This window comes from Peromyscus eremicus, chromosome 11, assembly GCF_949786415.1.
Source record: "Peromyscus eremicus chromosome 11, PerEre_H2_v1, whole genome shotgun sequence".
Taxonomy (NCBI): domain Eukaryota; kingdom Metazoa; phylum Chordata; class Mammalia; order Rodentia; family Cricetidae; genus Peromyscus; species Peromyscus eremicus.
The window spans coordinates 906,003-913,261 of record NC_081427.1 but is presented as its reverse complement, the minus strand read 5'-3'; the positions used below and the strand labels follow the sequence as shown (position 1 = coordinate 913,261).

The 7,259-nt window shown below is 42.8% G+C and overlaps 1 long non-coding RNA gene across 1 annotated transcript; it reads right to left on the bottom strand.

Annotated features, from left to right (window-relative positions):
• Window positions 1-13: 13 nt before the first annotated feature.
• LOC131921448 (uncharacterized) lies at window positions 14-6,256 on the bottom strand. Its single transcript, XR_009382008.1, has 2 exons — window positions 4,638-6,256; window positions 14-361 (listed from the first exon to the last, which is right to left on the bottom strand). It is a non-coding gene; the product is annotated as an uncharacterized LOC131921448 (long non-coding RNA).
• Window positions 6,257-7,259: the final 1,003 nt, after the last annotated feature.

The window sequence follows — 7,259 nt, the reverse complement described above, 5'->3', positions numbered from 1 at the left end:
CCTCTCTCAGAGATCAATACAAAAGAAAGGTTTGTTTCCGCATTGAAAGGAACAAATGCCCAGGGTGTTTCCCAGCTATGGAGCCACAGATGTCCTAGGAGCTCATGTTGTCATTTAGTGGCTGGTCACAGTTGCCAGTGTTCAGGTTGGTCACATCTTTAGGAGAAATGCCATGGAGGGGAGTAGACTGCAAAGAAGTATTTCCAAAGGCAAATGGAATGTTGGAACAGTTGAAGTATGCTCTAATGACCTGGGACTTGGCTGTGTCTGCAGGTTTGTGGGTAGCTGAAAACAGTTTCTTCTGCTCTTCTACAGTATTCTTCCTCCTGGGGTGCCAGGCTCTTCTCTGAGAGTTGGTCACCTGGAAGGCAACTCTAAAGTGAAACACATTCATCCTTATCTGTGCCTTTGTGGATGAGATGATTCTGGGGTAGTAAACTGAAATCTAAGTCTCAGTATCAACCTGACTCCATGATTCAAAAGACAAACATTGGTTTCAGATAGTACCTTTAGTATTTCCAATTAAAATGTTAATGCAGATATGCAGTCTTAGGTGTGTAGTGGGTGACAGATTCCCAGAGGTCTTTAAAGGTACTCCCAACACAGCTGTGCAGGGCACATGGCATTCAGAGGTTCATTACACCTGGGTCCTGGGGCAGGAGGAAGGCTTGAAGCTGATTTAGAGAGCCCCACCAAGCAGAGCACAAGTCAAAAGCAGGAGGTTTTGCTTGGGGCATATGAGGATGGGTAGCCCAGGCATGGAGGGTTGCAACTGCTGGCACCTATAGCTGTGATAGCATCCCTAGTTTGGTAAGCACTAAGGAAACAGAGGTTACCAAACAGCAGTATTAGTACATTCTCTTCTTCACTGAGGAACATGAAAGACAGCCCTGGCTCCAGCAGCTGCTTCAGTGATGGCACCTCCTGAGGGAGACAACCATGGAAGGGCCCTGGGCTGCCACATAAAGTCAGATTACATTCCATGGCTCAGAAGAAGTGTAAGATGGATCTCCATTGGTCAACTCTGAGGAGGGACGGGTCTGGGCAGGGGGGCTCTAGGGAACTGTTCCTTGGTGTCTTAGGGTTTCTATTGCTTTGAAGAGACACCATCACCATGCAATTTATAAAGGAAAATGGAGTAGCTTACAGTTTCAGAGGTTTAGTCCATTATCATCATGGTGGTGCTAGAGCTGGAAGTCCTACATCTTGATCAACAGGCAACAGGAAGTAAACTGAGAAACTGGGCATGGCTTGAGCATATATGAGACCTCAAAGCCTGCCTCCACAGTGACACATTTCCTCCAACAAAGCCATACCTCCCAATGAGCTTATGGAGGCTAATTACATTCAAACTACCTTTTCATTTCTCAAGCTGTAACTTTGTTTCATGGCACATGGCCCCTTTGGCCCACCCTCATCCTTTTCTTTTGCCCTTCTACTCCCCTTGATAAAAATCTTGTGATACTGTCTCAGTCTACCACATAGGCATGGGTCAGCCAAATAAGCTGAACTGACCCTCGAAGACAGACCCTAAGTTTCCCACTTGGACATAAGGACGTGTCCACATATCTTTCATTCATGGACTGAAGAGAAACACACAGATGAATGCTCAGCTTAATATTGTAAGTTTTCTAAAAGGATTATATGTTTACATTTGCATAGACTCTGGCCTATGGTGAAGTAAGATCTAGTTTGGATTTCCCTGTGACTGACAGTGTGGGTGCCTTTGTGTGCCCTTGATAATTTGGATGGCCTCTGAGGTGTGCTGTGGATATCGCTCTATATAAATAAAGCACTGATTGGCCAGTGACCAGGCAGGAAGTATAGGCGGGACAAGGAGAGAGGAGAAAGGAGGAAGGAAAGAGAGACCGGCTGGAGCCACTGCCAAGACAAGGAAGATGTAAAGTACTGGTAAGCCACAAGCCACGTGGCAAAGTAAAGATTAATAGAAATGGGCTGAATATAAGAGTGAGAGCTAGACAATGATAGGCCTGAGCTAATGGCCAAGCAGTTTAAATAATGTAAGAGTCTGTGTTTATTTTATAAGTGGGCTCCGGGACTGGCGGGACTTGGCGGTGGGAGCTGGAGAGAAATTCTCCAGCTACAGAGGTGCTTGTTCAATTTGTTTTCCACGTAGTGTACATTTGTAGTGCTATTGTTGGGCATAGCACATACCTATAGTCCCAGCACTCAGGAGTCTGAGGCAAGAGGATTGCTTGAGCCCAGGAGTTCCCAGGCCAACCTATGAAACAGACCCTCATCTGAAAACAAAGCCCCAGTTAGTGGAGCATAACTTCCAGCAAACCCAGTTAGAGCTAAATGGAAGCTTTTAAGAAGAGAAGAGATGGAGTATTGAACAAATAGTGTTTAGAAAAACCTCAAACATGACGAAAACTAGAACAGTATGAATCCAGAGAACTCTGGGGAAAAACAAAACATAAAGACTACATGTCATCACAGTACCCATCAAACTGCCAAGATTCGGCCACAGAAGAAAATCTTAATCTAAAACAAGGTGTGTGACATATAAATAAAGCACAAAGAAAACAAAGCTAAAGGTGTCTTGGGAACAATTTGAGACTTAACAATTCTGCTAACTTAGAATTTGCTGCTCACTGCAAATACAGTTCAAATCCTGAAAGTGTTTCACCAAGTTCATTAATGCAGAACAGCAGCAGGAGAGGCTAAAGGGGACACACTGATAGGAATCCAGATCTGCCTGGAGTAATCAATCACATGGGGACATTTTAAAAAATGTGTTTTCATGTTGCTTAAATCATTTTAATTAGCAGCTACATCAAGCTCTCCAAACTCTGCATCTCTGTGTCTGATGTCAAAATGTTCTTCCAATTCCATTCATCTTTGTTGACTGACTGCAATACCCTTCTTAGTCTTGTACTGGTTCCACTTCCTGTTAACTGCTCTTCTTGGCAGATATCTCATGCCTCTGGCATCTCTAACATGTTGGGGTCTCTGAAGCAATCCAGGCTTCACCTTCACAGCTTCATGCAATGGCCTCTCTAGGCCTCCATTCAGGGACACCCCTGACACATGCCTGGCCTCAGCGGCTTTTATTGGGGGCAAATTCCATAGCCCCCTCTATCCTTAACTCCAGTACCCAAAGCTGTTACCCCACCCCCTCTTCAATTACATCTTTACCACCTTTCTGTCCTCTACTGTCTAAGCTTGGCTTTCCTGAAACCTGCTCTGTAGACCAGGCTGGCCTCAAACTCAGAGATCTGCCTGCCCCTGCCTTCCCATTACTGGGATTAAAGGTGTGCTCCACCATACCTGGCTCTAAACTTTTCTCTAATTACTGGGATTAAAGGTGTGCTCCACCATACCTGGCTCTAAACTTTTCTCTAATTTCTTTTCACAGGTTGGAAACTTAGCTGGGTAGGATCTTGCCCTGAGGTCCCTTTAGTACCTTTCTTAATCTGCTTATCTCCTTGAACACAGAATTTAGCTCCATTCCACTTTCTGGTGCTTTTTTCTCCTCAAATATTTTTCCTGGCTCAGCTTGCTCCTTTTCATTATAAGTCTTTATTAGAGTTAACACTAGTAACCACAAAATAGAGTTTATACTATACTGATTTGAGATTTCCTCTGCCCGTGGAATTAATCCAAAACTCTTCACTTTAGCCTCACGCAGACTCTTCAGACAAGGCCAAAGAGCAGCCACTTTAGTATCTCAAGACCAGTCTCCTACATTCTTCTCCTCTGAAACCTCTTGATTCCCACAATTCATCAAATCACAATCAGCTTCAGTGCCTTCCATGCTCCTAATAGTATGGCTCATTAAGCAGTGCTTAAAGAATTCCATTACTTTCCTAACCCAAACTCCTGAAGTCCATATTACTCCAAACAAAAACATGGTCAGGCCTATTACAGCAATACCCTAGTCCCTGATACCAGCTTCTGTCTTATTCTATTGCTGTGAAGAGACACCGTGACCATGGCAACTCTTACAAAGGAAAACATTTCATTGAGGTGGCAGCTTACAGTTTCAGAGGTTCAGTCCATTAATCATTATGGCAGGGAGCATGGTGGCATGCAGGCAGATGTGGTTCTGGAGGAGTAGCAGAGAGCACTACATCTTACAGGCAACAGAAAATCAGCTGAGACACTAGGCGGTATCCTGAGCATAGGAAACCTCAAAGCCTGCCCCTACAGTAACACACTTTCTCCAGCAAGGCAATTCCCACTCCAATAAAGCCATACCTAATAGTGCTACTCCCTATGAGATTATGGGAGCCAATTGCATTCAAACTTCCACAGAAACACAGGTCCACGTGTCTAAACTGTGGTAGAGTATAAATCAAAGGCACACTGGGATAGTTGGATAGTTTAAAGTTGCATGCTATAAACCCTAAACAAATATTTCCCTAAACCAAATATTTCCATTAAGCCGTTATAGAAATAAAATGAATCGCCGGACAGTGGTGGTGCTCGCCTTTGATCCAAGTACTTGGGAGGCAGAGGCAGGCAGATCTCTGTTCAAGGCCAACCTGGTCTACAGAGTGAGTTCCAGGAAAAGAGCAAAGCTACATAGAGAAACCCTGTCTTGAAAAACCAAAAAAAAAAAAAAAAGAAAAAGAAAATGAATCATGTAAGTACTCAACCCAAGTCATACATACCTATAATCTCAGGCCTTGGAAAACAGGAGAATCAGGAATTCAAAGCTAGCCTCATCTACATGTGAATTCAAGGCCTGCTTGGACTACATGAGACCTTGTCTCAAAGAAAGAAAAAAGACAAAGTTGTAAAATGAAAATGAAGGAGGAGCAGATGAGTCAAGTAGAAAACAGCAACATAGTCAACTTAAACCAAGACATCCTAATAGTTACATTAAATATAAATGGCTTTCACATCTCCAAATAAAAGGCAAGGATTGCCAGACTGAATAAAAAAGACCCAATTGTGTACTGCTTTTAAGAAACCTATTTTAAATATAAAGATGCAAATAAGTAAAAAATAATATACCACATTAATACTCAGCAAAACAAAGCTAGACTGGCCCCATTAGTATCGGGGAAAATAGGTTTTAGGAGAAAATATGACCAGGGAGTAAAGTATGTCTTCTCATAGTGCTACAGGCCACAGGAATATATTGTAAGAACTCAGCTGGTTATGCCAAAGCCACTACTTGAAGGGATCAAGGAATTCCTTCAGAGGAAGCCAAATTCCAAGGAGCTTTTGGTGTTATTTGGCTTGTTATATATCAGCTGTCTTCTATCATGAAAATCCTGTGCCTGCATAGCTTTCCCAGTTGATTTTTTCCTAAGAATTGCTAACAGTGTGCACTGATCACTGGACATATACATTCGAGGTTTTGGAGAACAACCTCAGGAAAGACTTCCTTCTCTCAGGCCCATCCATTTCTCCCCTTTCAGCACTGGAATCAGATATCTCCCTTAGCCACATTCAAGTACTAACAGAAATAACAGTCCAGACCACCACATAATAAGTCTCCTGAATTAAGATAAATTCCACACAGAGACACCACCTAGGTCAAGTGGACCTTAAGTAATAGCTTCAAACAATTTAGCTCGAACCCTCCTTTTCTTACAGCCTTACTAACTTTATAGACCTTTAACTCCTTCCCTAACCACTTCTAAGGATATTTAGATAACTCTTCTGTACTGACAGCTATACACAGCCAGAACCCAGTTCAAGCCTCTCCCTGTGATTATCATCACTGGCAGCATCCGGCCAGGTCCATCCCTAGATAGAGGAAAGTACCTTATCAGAGATACCTCTGTACTCTCTAAGAACAGACTTAAGTGTCCAGACTACCTGTTTGAGAAGGCCTGGCAGATGTGCCAATTAAGCTTAACTGTCTCCTTTCCCAAATCTTAACTCTAGTTCCAGATCTCCCTTTAACTATCACCAGAGGCATCTAGCTGTACACAGGTTGCCTAGCAACCGAGCACACTTTCCCCCACCCTGCAGAAAAATGATAGATAGCTTGGACAGATGAGGGTCAAAGGGATAAAAAGGCAGTTTTATTTTCAGAGAGGATAGAACTTAGAGGTATGAGGAGATGGAGAGAAGGTAGGGAACTTGAGGATGGAGAACTGAGAGGGACACGGAGGATTTTGACCAGAGAAAACGTGGACGAGACGGAAGATGAGGAAGAGCCAGATGGGGAAGTACTAGCTGGGTAAGAACGAGATGAGAAGACCTAGATGAGGCAGAATTAGGACGAGAGAATTAAGATAGAACTTAGAGGGAACAGTAGATAAAGGTAGAGAGAAATCAGGCAAGAAAGGAGCTAGGCACGAGATCAGAACTGAAGCTGTATAGATAGGATTTTATCCCAGAGAAACAAAAGCAAGTAGACTAAAGAGCTCAGTGTGCTGAGATTGTATTTCCTGAAAATAGTCCTCACCGTTCGTAGTTTTCTCTCCTTAGCCCCTGGGAAGTATAATATTAAGGCTGGTCCTAAAATATACAAGATCATAGATAACAGTTTGTCATAGGGACATGGTAGTCATGTTTATATGGCTAGGCTCAGAGCTTCAAACTAATAAGCAGTGATTGAGCTATAGGGAGAAAGTCAAATTTATATCCATCAAATGACAAACTCTCACAGCAATGACAGGATGAGTGTGCAAGAAGGTCTGTAAGGATATGGGAGGCATGCAGAACACACTCCCCATACCATCTAGTTAACGTTCACAGACACTACCCCAACAACGTTAGCAGAATACATTTTTGAAGAACTCATGGAATGTTTACCAAGAATGACCATATTCCTGGCAATAAGGCAATTTAAATATCACACTTTGAAATAACGTATGGATCAAAAAAGAAAGCATAGTGACACATGCCTGTTATCCCACCACTTGAGAGGCTAAGGCGGGAGGATCACCGTGAATTTAAGGCCATCTTGGGCTACATAGAAAGACCCTGGCTTTTAAAAAGAGGGACTTAGAAAAATATTTTCACCTGAGTTGAAAACAAAATACAAAAATTTAAAACACCTGTGTGCTAAGCTGAACATACAGCAGTCCGGTAATAGGGAAATTTGCTCTGCCTATACACTTCTGGCAGAAACTGAAAATGATTAAATGTCCAATGCGTCTCTCTTGAACTAAAAAAGGACAAGGAAATGAACCCTGAGGTAAGTAGGATATAACAAAATCAGAACAGAATCAAAGAAACAACAGAACACCTACATAGAAGCCCAGGACCCCTAACGCTGATTCTTAAAGATGACCAAATAATCCACTGCCATTCCAGCTCAGGTGAGTGAA